Below are 17,391 nucleotides of genomic sequence, written 5' to 3' on the forward strand. Positions count from 1 at the left end.
GCAGAGTGCCCTCCAAAACCTGGAAGCAAATGGCAATCCAGTCACAGAAAATGTGAGCTAGGAGTCAAATTTTTGAAAAAAACGTGGTCCAAATGTGGAGCTTATTGAAGTCCAGGTAACTGAACAAAATGAGACATCTTGGAGAAATGGTCCACTGCTACCAAGATAGTAGTGAATCCTTGAGGGTTGGGGGTTGATGAGAAGTCTAAAGAGATTATTAAATTCCTATAAATTGCCCTTTAGAACATAGAAACCTATTACACACCAGTCAGAGAATATGCAAGCTAGGATATTGGGGAACTAGAAAATGTATTTGAGAAACCCTTAGGCCAAACAAATTTGGTGCATATGGAAGTCCTGGTAACTGAACAAAATGAGACATCTTTTAGGCCTGCGACACACATCCGTGCCGCCGGCACGTGTTTGTCATTTTTTACACGTACCGGCGGCACGGAGACACGTTAAGCAATGCTACCCTATTGTAGCAGGCACACACACGTAAAACCACACGGAACGTGTGTCCGTGTGCGTTTGTACGTGTGTGCGTTTTGCAAAGCGCTGAAATGTCAGTGTTTTCTCCGGCAGCACGGTTGTCACACGGCCCGCACCCGTACCACACGGGTGTAGTGTGGATGCGGTCCCGTGTGACACGCGCCGGAGAAAACACACGTGTCAGTGAAAAAAAAAAAAACATTAACTCACCTTCTCCAGCCCTCCTGTCTCTGCCGCTGCTGCCTCTTGCTGCCGACTGCCGCTCATTATTCTCATTTAATATTCACTTCAATGCCTGGCAGCAGCAGCAGCGGGGAGATGAGAGGGCTGGAGCCGAAGATCAGCACCACAGACAGCAGCGCGGACAGCAGAAAGGACCAGGTGAGTATGTAAATTACCGGTTCGGATAGCACACGTAGAACAGACGTGGCCCGCACGTACCAGAGACACGTTCTTACCTGCACGCAATACGCAGGGGAAATACGTGTCTCTCGGCACGTGCGTGATTTTCACGTGAGTGTGGCAGAGGCCTTAGAAATGATCCACTACAACTTAGATAGTAGTGAATCTTTGAGGGTGGGGGTTGTTGAAAAGTCTAAAGAGATTATTAAATTCTTATAGATTGCCTTTCAAAACCTAGAAACTTATTGCACACCAGTGCAGAGATTATGCAAGCAAGGATAGTGAGGAGTAGAGATGAGCGATGTTCGAGGTTCGCCAATTTCATGTTCGAGTGATTTTGGGGGGGTGTTCGAGTCGTTCGACGAACTTGAAAGATTTACTAAAAGTTCGGCAGTTCGAGTTATGATCGAGAACGGTTCGATCACCAAAAGCGTGGCTTTTTACAGCTACAGTGTGCAGGGAGCCATCGCTGACAGCCTGCGGTAAGCTGGTAACCAGGGTAAATATCGGATATACAAGCAAAGCGCTTTGCTTAGTAACCCAATGTTTACCCTGGCTAGGTGTGCAAAAATCCCTGAAAGCCACACAGAAGCACTTCTGTGTGACTTCCGTCGGATGCCGCTGCAGTCTGTGTCCCACTCCAGCTCCAGCCCCGCGGCTGTCCGCTCACAAGTGTCTGCAGCAGCCCGCACTGTACGGTATCCGCAGCTGCCCACACTGCAGTGTCAGCATATGCCCGCACTGTACGTGTCCGCATATGCCCGCACTGTACGGTGTCCGCAGCTGCCCACACTGCAGTGTCCGCAGCTGCCTGCACTGTACGGTGTCCGCAGCTGCCCACACTGCAGTGACAGCAGCCGTGGGGATGACAAGCGCTGCCATCAGGAGGTTAGTGAAGTTCCTTACCTGCAGTGATGAAGTCCTGCCCTCCCGACGTCAGCGCTGTCACTGTCCTCCATGGCTGCCGCTTGTCACATCTCCTCTTGCTGCCAACCCAAGTCTGTCACTAGCAGTGACGTCACAGACACATGCGATACTTGGTTGTGAAGGTGGCGGTCATTGAACTCAGTGACAGCTCTGCTATCAGGAGTGCAGCGATCACCGCAGGTAATGTACCTCGCTATCCTCCTGACAGCAGCACTTGTTATGCCCTGCAGTGACCTGACCTATTGATGTTAGCTCAGGTCACTGCATTGCTCTCCCATCCAATATGGAACATTCTGTTCTTCATTGACTGGAACATTGACTATGGTATGGATCGTCATGGGAACCCCTTGGATTACACCAGACCTGGATTTGTTTTTCTTTCTAATAAATTGGTGATAGATGGAATGTTTTGGGGAGTGTTTTTTCAAATAAAATGTGTTTGTCGTCTATTTTTTTTCTTATTACTGACTGGGTTGGTGATGTCGGGTATCTGATAGATGCCTGACATCAGAAACCCCAGGGCTTGATGCCAGGTGACATTACACATCTTGTATTAACCCCATATATTACCCCGCTTGCCACCGCACCAGGGCAAAGGGATGAGCTAGAGCGAAGCACCAGGATTGGCGCCACTTCTGGGGCAGCTGTGGCCTGCTATTTTTAGGCTGGGGAGAGTCCAATAACCATGGACCTCCCTAGTCTGAGAATATCAGACCCCAGCTGTCCACTTTACCTTGGCTGGTGATCCAAATTTGGGGGGACGTGTTTTTTTTTTAAATTATTTATTTAATTTAAAATAACAGCATGGGGTGCCCTCAGTTTTGGATTACCAGCCAAGGTGAAGCTGCCAGCTGTGGTCTGCAGGCTGCAGACGTCTGCTTTTCCCTTAGCTGGCTATCAAAAATAGGGGGAACCCCACGTCATTTTTTTTTTTAAATTTATTTATTCTTTTAGCTAAATACAAGGCTAAGCACCCCTTGATGCCACATTAAAGGCACCAAAGGGTGCAAAATTACAAAATGCAGGAGAGTGGGACATTATGTGTCTTTCTGCCATTATAATGACAGAAAAGACTGATATAAAGTGTACAAGCACAGGAAAATCACCAGAGCGCTCTACGCTCTGCAAAGCAGTAGAAAATGGCACTGGAGTGAACATGTGACTGCCTCATGTAGGTTGAAGCTATGGATCCTGGGTAAATTTATGTATTTTCCCTCCTTCAGTTTTTTTGCAGTACGCAAAAAAACGGAAGTCACATGGATAACAAATGGATGACATATGGACCGTATATGGAATGGAAACGGATGCCACATGGATGCATCCGTGAAAAAAACGGACCATTTTTTGCGGACCGCAAAAACGGATCGGTCATGTGAATGTAGCCTTATTCTGATCTGCCATTTATAAACAGCAGGCAGAAATAAGTGAATAGCGCCCCCCAGCGTCAGAAAATCTCCGGGGTTTCAAGGGGTAGCTGAGACCCTGGAGATCATGATTCAGGCCGGTTTTTCTGGTCCCCGCTCACGTGATCACCGGTATACACGATATACCGATGATCACGTTACAGTAAATGACAGCACCGGTAAAAAATTATTTATCTCCCATATGGCATGAACAAACATGTCAGATGGGAGATAAATCTCCTCCCTGGTCCCTTCCGGACCCCCTCTCGGAAATCCAAGATGGCCACACGTACAGCAGCGCACCGTGTCCCATAGTACCTGTGCAGCGTTGATCCCCCGCGGCCCCCTCCTTCACAATACACGCTGCCGCATGCACAGAGCAGCTGTCAGCTCAGTTTCCTGTGTTCAAACACAGTGAGTGGTGGTAACCATGCATCTGTAATCTACTGCAATGCCCTGATCATGAGGTAAGGAACATAGTTGATCAGGAGAGCTATACTACATTTCCAAATGGAGGTATTTGATTTTATAGTTGCCCTGCTGAAAGACTACCAAGCATGAGAATCTGTTATACGCCACAAGAAAACATGTCTAAATAGAGAGCTCTGTTGTTTAGGATTCATTCAGCTGGATAACTGGACTTAAAGGGTATTCCATCTCCAAGATCCTATCCCCAATATATAGTAGGTGCAATAGCAATAATATCAGCAAATACCAATATTTTGAAATGTAGAATAGTTCTCCTGATTAAGCATGCCCTTACCTCATGAGCAGGGCATTGGAGCTTTGGTAGCAACAGTTACGACATGGACTCTGCTGCTGTGGACACGGGGAGAGTGGGTGCAGATTCATTGCACCCACACACCCACATGGAGGGTCTGCACTCCTAGAAAATGGGGGATACGTTCCCTTTTTTTCCCTTATAATAAATTGGTGAAAGAGGGAATGTTTTGGGGAGTGTTTTTTCAAATACATTTTTTTTTTGTCTATTTTTTTTGTTAGCACTGACAGTTTGTGATGTCGGGTATCTGATAGACGCCATGACATGACAAACTGCTGGGCTTGATGTCAGGTGACCTTATAGCTAGTATCAACCCCATTTATTATCCCGTTTGCCACTGCACCAGGGCACGGGATGAGCTGGGGTGAAGCGCCAGGATTGGCACATCTAGTGGATGTACCACTTCTGGGGTGCCTGCGGCCTGCTATTTTTAGGCTGTGAAGGGCCAAAAACTATGGACCTTCCCACCCTGAGAATACCAGACCACAGCTGTCCGCTTTACCTTGGCTGGTGATCCAATTCGAGGGGGACCCTACTTTGTTTTGTAATTATTATTATTTATAAAAAAAAGAGACTGGGTTGACCTCCACATTGGATCACCAACCACGGTAAAGCTGCCAGCTGTGGTTTTCAGGCTACAGCCGTCTGCTTTACCCTAGCTGGCTATCAAAAATGGGGGTACCCCACGTAATTTATTTTTTTTAACTATTTTTTTAAATAAAAAAAATTAATGGGCTTCCCTGTATTTTGATTGCCAGCCTAGGTAACGCCAGGCAGATGGGTCTGGCAACCCGTATCTGTCTGCTTTATCTGCTCTGAGAATCAAAAATACCGTGGAGTGCTACGTCATTTTTTTGAATGATTTATTTTTACAGTACTGTTATGTCAGGCAATCAAAATACAGGGAAGGCCATTTTTTTTTAGTTATTTAAATAAATAATTAAAAAAAATATATGGGCTCCCACTGCATGTTTTGTATTGCTAGCTAAGGGTAATCCAAGAAGCTACTGGCTGCTAACCCCCACTGCTTGGTGTTACCTTCACTGGCAATGGAATATCCAGGGAAGCATTTTTTATTTTTTTTGGCAAAAAACTAAAAATAAATTGACGTGAGCTTCGCCATATTTTTGTATGCTTGCCAGGTACAGCAGGCATGTACTGGCTGCCCCCAACCCCCAGCTGCCTATTTGTACCCGGCTGGGAACTAGAAATATAGGGAAGCCCTTTTTTTAATTATTTCATGAATTTCATGAAATAATTAAAAAAAACAATGTGGGCTTCGCCCCATTTTTGTGTTCAGTCAGGTGCAACTAGGCAGCTGGGGATTGGAATCCGCAGCACTGGTTAGCCCGAGGTTTATGGGCCCCTCTGCTGCGAATTGCAGTCCGCAGCCACCCCAGAAAATGGCGCTTTCATAGAAGTGCCATCATCTGGCGCTGTATCCAACTCTTCCAGCAGCCCTGAAGCCGGGTGGCTTGCTGGGTAATAATGAGTTAATACTAGCTTTGTTTTACTAGCTAGTATTAAGCCAGAGATTCTTAATGTCAGGCAACTTTGACCCGGCCATTAAGAATCTCCAATAAAGGGTTAAAAAAAAGACACCACACAGAGAAAAAATACTTTAATAGAAATAAATACACAGATACACTTAGAGACTCCATGTTTATTACTCCCTGTCAGCCCTCCACGATCCATGGTCTTCTTTCTTCTTTCTCCTTCAACCCATGCAGCTCTCCTACATCAGGCAGCACAGCATGGGAGGAAGACGCTGCTGCTTCCCGTGCAGTCTATTCACTCAGTGAGTGAGCAGAAGCTGCGTGCTGTAAGCAGTGACGTAACCGCTGACAGGCGGGATACCATAGTAACGGTGCTCCGATCACGTGACTCCCGGTGCCGCTATTTACCAGCTGTGACAGCTAGTCCCTGCATGTGGGCTGACTCTGTAAAGAGCGCCCACATGCAGGAACGGGGAGTCGACCATGTGCCAGAGCATTTCGCCGATACATGGATATGCTCAAACGAGCACCGCCTATCGGAGAGATGCACTGACAGGACCTAGCATGACGTCTAGCCATGAGACCAGTCTGTAGCCAATGAGATAATAGACACTTGACTGATCACATGCTATTTTGACATCACGATAGGTCCTATCATCATTGCTGGTTACCGGGAGGACGCAGCGATTATCGGAAGGAAAAGCGGCGGGAGACAGAGTGCAGGACTCGTCCCGGGGACCTGTAAGTGTTATGGCAATGTTTATTAGTTGTATGTGTACATGTATAATGTGTTTTTATGTGTTTGTGTTTGCCTCCCATTGTTTTCAATGAAGTTCGAGTGGTTCTTCGAACGGTTCGTCAAACGTTCATCAAACGGAGCCTCCGAACCCGAACGCTAGTGGGGTAGCTCATCTATAGTGGGGAGCCAGAAAATTTCTTTGAGAAAAACTTGTGCCAAACAAATGTGGAGCATATGGTAATTGAACAAAATGAGACATCTTGGAGAAACTAGAAATTAAAAGAGAATTTTTGGTTATTTAAAAACTCAAAAATCAGCGCTGAAAAGGGTTTAAGTTTTATGTTTATTGCTATCCTTGTTCTAGAGGTAGGAGGCTAGACCGATTTTAAATAACTTAAAATAAACCCTTTTCAGTGCTGATTTTTGAGATTTTAAATAACCAAAAAAACTCTTTTAATTTCTAGTTTGTTTCCTAGGCAAATTGAGGGGTCTTTGCCTTTAAATCTAGCTGCAGAGTCATAGGGTTTTGGGTTAAGCGCTAACTATTGTCCTTGGACAACCTGTTATTTATCTTGGAGAAACTATCCACTATGACGAAGTACAGAATCAGCAGCTAAGTGTACACAAGCTGATTTATCAAACACGCTCACTGAAATATATTTAATACTTCGTACAAAAGCCTTTGTTGGTGATGACATTTTCAAGACGCCTCCTATATGGAGAAACTACTGTACACACATGGATTTCTCAGGTGCGATTTTAGCCCATATTTCCACACAAACACTCTTAGAATCCTGATGGTCCATGGACTCCTTCTAAGAACTCTGAGCTTTAGTTCATTCCATAACTTTTCTATTGGATTCATTTCAGGTGGTTGGCTGGTCCATTCTAGCAGCTTTATTTTCTTTCTCTGAAACCAATTGAGAGCTTCCGTGGCTTTGTGTTTGCAATCATTGTCTTGCTAAAATGTACACCCTCTTTTCATCCTCATCATCCTGATAGATGGCAGCAGATTTTATCAAGAATGTCTCGATAAATTTGTCTAATCAGCCCTTCTTCAATGATATGAAGTGTACTAGTGCAGTATGCTGAAAAACAGCTCTACACCTTGATGTTCCCACCTCCAAACTACACTGTTGGTATATTGTATTTTGGCCTTCAAGCATGCTGGGTATTATGGCGTCCAAAGAGTTAAATTTTGTTGTCATCTGACTAGATTATATTCTTCCAGTATTTCACAGACTTGTTAAAAAGTTGCTGAGCTAATTGTAAATGTGCTTGAACATGGTTCTTTTTCAGCAATGGAGTCTTATGTGGTAAGCGTGCATGTAGGCCATGGAGGTTAGAGGGAATCTGTCACCAGGTTTTTGCCATCTAATTTGAAAGTAGCATAACATAGGGGCAAATATTGTAATTCCAGCTCTGCTTCACTTACTTAGCTGCTTAGTGTAATTTTGATAAAATCACTGTAGATTATTATTAGAGGACTACTTGGTGTGCTGCCAGGAAGTCCAGCATATTCATGAGCTCTGTAAAAGGCAAGCAAAGTCACACTTGCGTATGATTCACTCGAGCGCCATGCGAGAAAATCTCACATTGTATTCGGCCCCATTTAAGACAATGCTGCAGCTTAGATTTACGAGTTTTTCCTCAGCCCTAAATGGACTGAGGAAAAAATGGCAGCATGCTGAGATTGTCTGCAAGAGCCGTGTCACTCGCACCCATACAAGTCTATGGGTGCGAAAAAAACATCGGACTGCACTTAGATGTCATTCAAGTGCAGTGTGATATATGCACAGGCTGACAATGGAGTAGATAGGGAAATTAATCCCTCCCTCTACTATACAGCTGTGATCTGATCTCAGGAACAGACTATAGTCGCATGACACTTGGCTCATGCTCGCAGCAGAGAGGGAGCCAAGCGTCATTAGCATATCGCATCCGACGCTCTCACAATTTTGACTCTAGCCTAACTGCTAGATCAGCAGCAGAGAAAACATTGATTTTTTTCAAAATGGCAGCAAACAGTTCAGCAAGTGACACATCGCTGGAATCACGGTCTCTACATTATGCTTCTCTCAGATGGGGTAGCAAAAAGCTGGTGACAGATTCCCTTTAAGTGCATTACTTATTGTTTTCTTTGAAACAATTGTACCTGCTAATTCCAAGTCTTTCTCTAGCTCTCCACAGGTGGACCTTGTCTCTTGGACAACTCCTCTGATAATTATTTTCCTTCCTCTGTCTACAATCTTGCAGGGAGCACCTGGTTGTTGCTGATTTATGGTTAAATGATGTTCCTTCCACTTACAATGCCCTCATTATGTTTTGCAACAATAAAGTTGTAAAGGTCTTGAGACAGCTCACTAGTTTTACCCATCATGAGATGTTTCTTTTGTGGCACCTTGGTAACACTTTTTTTATAGTCCTTCAGATGAACCAGCTGATATTATTTTTCCCTTTCTGCTAGGATTGCTTTTTAATTACTGATAGATTTCAGCTGGTGTCATGAGTTTCCATGGCTTTTTGCACCTCTCTTTCTTCCTATATTCAATACTTTTTCCCTGTAATGTGTCATTATTACACATCACTTAATTTATAAACATTTATGGTTTGATTTATTTGCCTGTGTGGATTGGATGGGTTGATTCTGACACCTGGTCAAAATGTCAAGGCAAAAGCATTTTTAGAAATAAATTTAATTTGAAAATTTGTGATATGTTCAATACTTATTGCACCTGGTGAAGCTTAGGCAAAACCCAGACACACGTTTGTCCAGAAAGACAGGTGCATAATAGTTGACAGTAGCATCTGTTGCTTGAGTTTTTATTGTGGCTATAAGTCATCAGTAGACCTCTAGTCACTCATGATTAGCTGTGTTAGAGAGGGGACAATGGCAAGGCATTATGGGGAAGCCTGCAGGGCCACTCCTAGAGCCATGTGATCCTATGCTATCAATAACACAGGGACAGCCATTTTAGGCAACTTTTCCATTTCTAAGCAAACAATGAATGAGAAATTTACATTTTGACAAATGTTGAATAAACTTATATTGTCAATTGAGAATTAATTTGAATACAATAGCTTCTATGATTCACTCTCTATTGCTGGCTGCAGAATGAGTTTACTGAGAAACAATGTAAGGTTACTATAATTCAAATACTGGAGAACAGAAAGGTGCAGTAACTTCTTATCCGAGATAACCAAGTAATATAGTGATGTGCTCAGCTGTGGCGCTCATGTAACAGCACAATATGAGAGTTTGAGAGACCAGCTGGTGCAGACCTATGGATTTAAAAAAACAAACAAAAAACAATAAATGAAAGAAAACCAAGAGGGAGATGAATATGGTCCCTCCATTCTGCTGAGAGTATGATAGTATGCCAAGGGAGGATAAAGCTAAACTCTGGGTCAATAAATGCATTTTTTATTGTCACATTTTGAAGTTGTCTGACTTCTTCAGGATAAAACCAAAATAAGCACTTAAGCTGACATACTGTTACATCACCACCGGAGTCCGCTCCAGTGACTTCTGCTCCGATCGCCAGGCGACGCCGTGTTCCTGCCGTGGATGGTGCTGGTGATAGGAGAGGAGTCGATGCCAGCGGCATCAGTGGGCGCAGGCTCCGATCATCCACTGGGCTGGGTTATCTTGGGATCTGCAGTACCACTGGCTGACTGTGGGTGGCATGTGTCTTCCAGCTGAAGTTGCAAGCATTCAGCTACAGCCAATGGGAAGACATCACACCCTTCTTAGTTCCCCTCCTGTCTGCTGACCTCTGCCAGAGATAGTTCTGATTTCTTGGCTCCTGGTCTGCCCTATTCTGTTTTGTGATTCCTGTGTGCTGACTTCTGCGTGTTTTCTGACTACCCTTCTGCCTGCTGTTTTTGTACCTCACTGCCCGATCCGGATTTGACCTCTGCTACGTTTTCTGATTACGTCCTTGTCTGCCGATTCTGTCCCTGTTCTGCTATTCCTGGTTTGACCCTGCCTGACGACTACTCTCATCGAACTGCAGCCTTCCACACGTAGTGATCTCCAGGGCCCTGTGTAATTCCAAATCCCTGTATAGGGGTTAAAGGGTTTCAGGGTTCTGGGGGTCCTGCTTGGTGAGTGGCTTCCCTCTAGTCTGTCAATTACATCCCACCTGAGTCTGTTGATCCAGGCAGGCGTTACACATACTAAGTAACCTTATTGAAGTTGTATTCTGAAGAAGAAGTCAGATGACTTCAAAATGCGGCAATTATGAAAACCGTATTAATTCACCAAGTATTTTGCTTTATCCCACCTTGGCATACTATCAGTAGTAAAAGAAGAGAAAAAATGTTTTTGTGCTGATGTTGAAGACGTCAGGATTAGGGATGGGCGAACCTGAACTGTAAAGTTCGGGGTCTGTACCGAACACATGATGTTCGTGCACACGACACTGAACATAAGCTTTCTGAGACATTCGTGTTACAGTTCGTGTTACAGTTCGGGTCCAGGGGCTGTAAAAACAAAAGCACATTATTAAAAAACATTATGATCATACTTACAGGTCCCACGACGTGTCCTGCAGACTCTGTCTCCCAGCGCTTCTGCTTCCGCGTCCGTCCAATCATTGCTGTGCCACTCGGTAAGCACCTCTGGCTAAAAGGACCTGCTGTGACCGTGACGTCATACCCATGTAACCAGTCACGTGTGAATGTTATATTACCTCATTGGCTACAGACTGGTCATGTGAGTATGACGTCATCAAAGGTTCTGGTGTGCCGTGATGCGAGTGTCATCCCATCATGGTGCACAATCTCCCAAAAGCAGCGGGCCAGCCTTAGGGATTCCATTTTTATTACTCCCTCTCACCCCTCCATGAATCTTGTCTTCTCTCTTCTTCAACAGATGCAGTTCTGCTATATCATACAGCACAGGGAGGAAGAACACTGCTGCTCCTCGTGCTGTGTAATCGAGCAGAGGCTGCGGCGGGTTGGTAAGTGGTGACGTCACCGCTGCCATAGTAACCTAACGAGTGGGTTACTATAGCAACGGTGATCTCTGATCCCCTGATTCCCGGTGCCGCTATTCACGGCTGTGGCATTAGTGTGTGGCAGCCAATCCCTGCATGTGGGCTAAATCTGTAGAGAGCACCAACATGCAGGGATGGAGAGCCAAGCATGTGCCCCAGCATGCTCGCCGGTACACGGCGCTCGCCTAGTATACAGAGTACTGAGATGCTCGGGTGAGCATCGAGTACCAGCGAGCATGCTGACAATCCAGGGCCTTGCATGATGTCATAGTCATGTGACCAGTCTGTAGCCAATGAGATAATACAACATTCACACGTGACTGGTCACATGGTTATGACGTCACATAAGGTCCTTTTTGATGGTTACCGGGCGGCACAGCGATGATTGGACACGAAGAACAAGCGACGGGAGACAGAGTCTGCAGAACGCGTCATGGGACCTGTAAGTTTAATGACAATGTTTCTTATTAACGATATTCTTTCTTTTACAGCCCTCGCCCCATCCCATAACTGTAAAGTCCAAGTTCGGTATTCGGATGCAAGTTCACGTTATCTCCGCTTTACAAAACATTTGGGCAAGTCTCCCGAACACGAACATTGGGGGGTTCGCCCATCACTTCTCAGGATGGTAGAGTCCAGGAACCATCAATGGATCAATTGTGGTTTATTCTACACGTTTCAAAGCTATCTAACGTCTTCCTTATGACCAGAATTGCTTAGAAATACAAAGAATAAACCAAAATTGATCCATTGATGTTTCCTGGACTCTTCCATTTTGGAGACTTCAACAGCAGATCAGAAGAAAACATCTTTTACCCTTCTTCTATTGTCTGTACTGAGAGTACACATGTGGACTTGCAGCAGCTACATCTCCTTCATTCATGTACTATTGTGTGTCACACAACTACAGTAGGTGAGCACAATCTCTCTTTGCCTGTACCACTGTTAATGAGATGAGACCCTATTTGCCCCTTTATCTTCCATTGTTTCCCCATACTTAAGGCAACGTCTCACTTAGTGACGTGGCTAGCGACATCGCTGCTGAGTCACCTTTTTTGTGACACAACAATGATCTTGCTAGCGATGTCGCTGTGTGTGACATCCAGCAATGACCTGGCCCCTGCTGTGAGGTCGCCGGTCGTTGACGAATGTCCTGGACCATTTTTTGGTTGTTGCTCTCCCACTGTGAAGCACACATCGCTGTGTTTGACAGCGATAGAGCAACGATCTAAATGTGCAGGGAGCAGGGAGCCGGCTTCTGCGGACGCTGGTAACTAAGGTACACATCGGGTAACCAAGCAAAGGCTTTGCTTGGTTACCCGATATTTACCTTGGTTACCAATGTCCACAGCTTTTAGAAGCCGGCTCCCTGCTCCCTGCACATGTAGTCAAGGTACACATCGGGTAACTATAAGCAAAGCGCTTTGCTTAGTAACCCGATGTGTACCATGGTTACGAAGCACAGCGTCATTACATGGGTCACTGGTGGCTGGTGGCTGATCTCTGATCGCTGTGGAGATCTGCCTGTTTGACAGCTCACCAGCGACCATATAGCGATGCTCCAGCGATCCCTGCCAGGTCAGATCGCTGGTGGGATTGCTGGAGCGTCGCTTAGTGTGACGGTACCTTAATACTATCAGCATCTCAGAGGAACCACATTCATCCCCCACTTCTTAGAAAGCTATAATTGTCTGACAAGAAGTTTGTAACACTTTGATGTCCCTTTTTCTGCGCTCCTATCATATGTTGTATCATCACAGACCATATCATAGTAGAATGTAAAAGGAAAAAAAAGAGTAAAAAAAAGGAAGCACAGTTTTTAATGTAAACATTTTTTTATTATTTTTTTACACAAATTTATGATCTTATGTAAAAAAAATTCTACTCAAAGGAAGGTAGCCCAATAAAAAAAAATTACCGTACATCAGGAAAGTGTAGACAATAATGATATAGCTTGATTTTCATGAAAGTTTATGATTCACCCATTCTAAATTTTGTTAGGGTGTATTCACATGTAACAATTGAGTGGCACTTAAATCTTCTTGTATAAAAAAACACATAGGGCTCAGTTCATTGATATTGGTTTTGTTCACAGTGTTGTGTGTGAAAGCTTTGATGAGTCAGGCCTATTGGAGTTTTACCACCATTTACCACCAGTGACAATGAGGTTTTTACATGTGAAACATGAAATAAAGCAGTTTTACCTGTAAAAAAAAAAATGCACAACCGATTACTACATTGCAAAACCGCAAGTTTTTGAATGGCCTTTTCTTAACAATCCTATCAAGGCTGAAAAATAAACTGTTGAAATATATCAGTCTGTTTGTAATGCCTCTATATAATATATGCGTTTCTCTTTTTGTATTGAGTAACTGAAATAAATTACAATATTTTCCAGCGTATAAGGTGACTGGGCGTACAAGACCACCCCTAACTTTTCAAGTTAAAATATAGAGTTTGGGATATACTCAAGTATAAGCCAAGGCCCCTATTTTACAACAAAAAACTGGAAAACCTTATTGACTCGAGTATAAGCCGAGGGTGGGAAATGCAGCAGCTACTGGAAAATTTCAAAAATAAAAATAGATCCCAATAAAATGTAATGTGCTCATCCTTGTCCCCCCTTGTAGTAATGTGCCCATTTTTGTGCCCATTGCTTGGGCCTTCTAGTAATGTGCCCATTGTTTAGTAATGTCCTCTGAAGTAATGTCCCCATTGTTTAGTAATTGTACCCGGCAGTAATGTGCCCATTTTTTTTAGTAATGTTTCCTGCAGTAATGTACCCATTTTTTTAGTAATGTCCTCCTACTGGTCCACTTCTTGCCCCTATTATGCCATTGTTTACACACAATAACAATTATTCTCACCTGTCCTCTGTTTCCGGAGTGTCCTCAGCTGCGTCTTGCAGACTGCAGGCACGTAGTCAAAAAAGGTGGATCCCCAGCACAAAGAACGTCCATAGAAACTTGAAATAAAGCTAAAACTTATTATTATTTCAAGTTTCTATGGACGTTCTTTGTGTTGGGGATCCACCTTTTTTGATTGACTACAGCCTTCTTGACCCACGAGCACCGTCCAGATTTTCCTTCCTGGAATGATTACATGATGGTGAGCTGATTAACTCTTTTTTATGATACAGGCACTTAGACCTTTCGGTGATCTCGTCCGGTGCTCGGAGTCTCCGAGACAGGCTGCCACCATGTCTTTACTGCAGTTGACTGCTTTACGGCGACGGTGCCGAAAAGCATTCAACTACTGTAAAGCGCTGACAGCAGCGGCGGCTCCGTGCACTGGATGTGAAGGGTGCTTCTTGTAGACTGCAGGCACTTAGACCCCTCCATGTTTGCGTCTAATACACAGGGCTGCAGCTGCTGTCAGCACTTTACTGCAATTGAATGCTTTACACCGCCATTGTAAAGCATTCAACTGCAGTAAAGCCATGATGGCAGCCTGCAGCGGTGGCTCTGTGCACCAGAGTATAAGCTGAGGGGGGGTGTTTTGAGCATAAAAAAAGGGCTGAAAAACGCGAGTATATATGGTTCTCTGCCTCTCAGATCTCGCACATGCACCGCTTTACTGCAGTCCTCAGGATCGAGATCTGAGAGACAGGGAGGGCTTATAAATTACCTACTTATACGCCCTATAAAATGACACCTGGTGTATAAGACAAACCCCGATTTTTAAAAGTCGTCCTATACGCTGGAAAATACTGTAACTTTTTTATGATACTCTAATTTAGTCAGCTGCACCTGTGTGTGTATATATATATATATATATATATATATATATATATATATATATATAGTGGTAGAGCCAGTCTCTCAGCAGGAGGAGATGGATGCAAGAACACCTCACGTGTCGGGTTTCACCTGGTTTATTACCAACAGTCACAAGCCATTGACATGAGGAGAGCACTATGGCCTCCAGCACAGAGGCCTGGCTTTTACCTCTGGAACCACACCCCGAGGTGGAGATATGGTGAACAGCCATCCCACCCATCTCATTAGCTGTCCACAACAAACCCGGCCCAGGTAATTCAAATTAACCCTCTCAGCACGTAATGTGCTGGAGCACTACATCCGGGTTCACATCACTGACTGCAGTACTCGCAGCGACACATATCTCCCCTCTTGTACATCACCAGTGATCACATCACAATATATATATATATATATATATATATATATATATGTGTATATATATATATATATATATATATATATATATATATATATATATATATATATATATATTCTAACAATAAAAAATATCAATATCAACTAAATCTTACATAGTTACTTAGTAGGGTTGAAGGAAATACATATACTGTTGAAGTTTAGGTCGAGGGATAGGAAAGGATAAACGGAAGAGTTATACATTCAAATATGAAAGAGCTGATCTTTCTTTCCTTATCTCAATTATCGATCAAGTGGACCAAGCTTTCAGAAGACTTTACCATTTACATATCATTTATGTTTTTTTCTTTAAAAAAAACTCATCTAATCCCTTTTTGTAAGCCTCAACACTTCCCACTTTCATCAGTTTTTGAGGTTGAATATTTTACAGATTAATAGTTCTTACAGTAAAAACCTCCTGTCTGTCCTGCAAATTGAACCTGTCTTTTTCCAGGTGAAGAGAGTGCCTCCTTGTCTTTTGAGGGGCTTAGAAATAAGACAGCTTTTGACGATACTTTTTGTATAGTCCATTAATAAATCTGGCAGAAATGATATTACCTGTTGATATATTATAATTCAAATGTATTGAATTTCCATATTGTATTTTTCAGATAGTATTTCTTTTATATAAATAGAATAAATTCAATAAAAAAAAGTTACCATTAGGGTCAGTTTGAGCTCAGTGTAATATTGTATTCCAGATGTAAATTGATGCTGTTACAACACTATATTTCTGAATTTTTAATGCTCTTAATTAGGAGTTGTGTAGAATTTTGCCTAAGGGATAAAGGGCCAGGCTGATGGATTTAATTAAATCTTAAAGAATTGTTAAAATTATGTCTACACTAGTTTATCAGGTGAACAATTTTTGATTGGTACAAAGAAAAACACCAACAATGTAATATCTATGCTATAAAAGAACATATACAATAGCGTGAAAAAGTATTAATACCTCGTGAAATTTTCCACGTATTTCACATTACACTCACAAACTTAAATGTATTTTATTAGGGTTTTATGTCATATACCAACACTAAGTAGCAAACATTGGTAAAGTATAAAGGAAATTGTACGTGGTTTTCTAAATATTTTAAAAATAGGGACATAGGTAGGGGACATAGCTGGCTTGTGGAAGAAGGTGCGCTGGTCAGATAAGACCAAAATAGAACTTTCTGGGCTAAATGCAAAATGCTATGTGTAATGGAAAACTAAAGGGTGCTTTACATGCTGCAACATCGCTAACGATATATCGTCGGGGTCACGTCGTTAGTGACGCACATCCGGCGCCATTAGCGACATCGCAGCGTGTGACACCAAGGAGCAATGATCAACGCGCGCAAAATCGTGAAAAATCGTTGCTCGTTGACACGTTGCTCCTTTCCCAAATATCGTTGCTGCTGCAGGTACGATGTTGTTCGTCGTTCCTGTGGCAGCACACATCACTATGTGTGACACCGCAGGAATGACGAACATCTCCTTACCTGCGTCCACCGGCAATGAGGAAGGAAGGAGGTGGGCAGCATGTTCCGGCCGCTCATCTCCACCCCTCCTCTGCTATTGGACGGCTGCCGCGTGATGTCGCTGTGACGCCGCACGAACCGCCCCTTAGAAAGGAGGCAGATCGCCGGCCAGAGCGATGTCGCAGGGAAGGTAAGGCCGTGTGACAGGTGTTAGAGATGTTGTGCGCCAAGGGCAGCGATTTGTCCGTGACGCACAACCGACGGGGGCAGGTACACTCGCTAGGGATATCGGTACAGCTATCGCAGAGTGTAAGGTACCCTTAACACTGCATAGCACATTGAAAACACCATCCCAACCGGCAAACATGGTGGAGGCAGCATCATGCTGTTTGGATACTTTTCTTCTGCAGGAACAGGAAAGATGGTCGTAGTTGATAGGAAGATGGATTGAGCTAAATATGAGGCAATCCTGGAGGAAAACCTGTTAGAGGCTGCAAAAGACTGGGGTGTAAGTTC

Source organism: Anomaloglossus baeobatrachus, chromosome 6, assembly GCF_048569485.1.
Source record: "Anomaloglossus baeobatrachus isolate aAnoBae1 chromosome 6, aAnoBae1.hap1, whole genome shotgun sequence".
NCBI lineage: Eukaryota > Metazoa > Chordata > Amphibia > Anura > Aromobatidae > Anomaloglossus > Anomaloglossus baeobatrachus.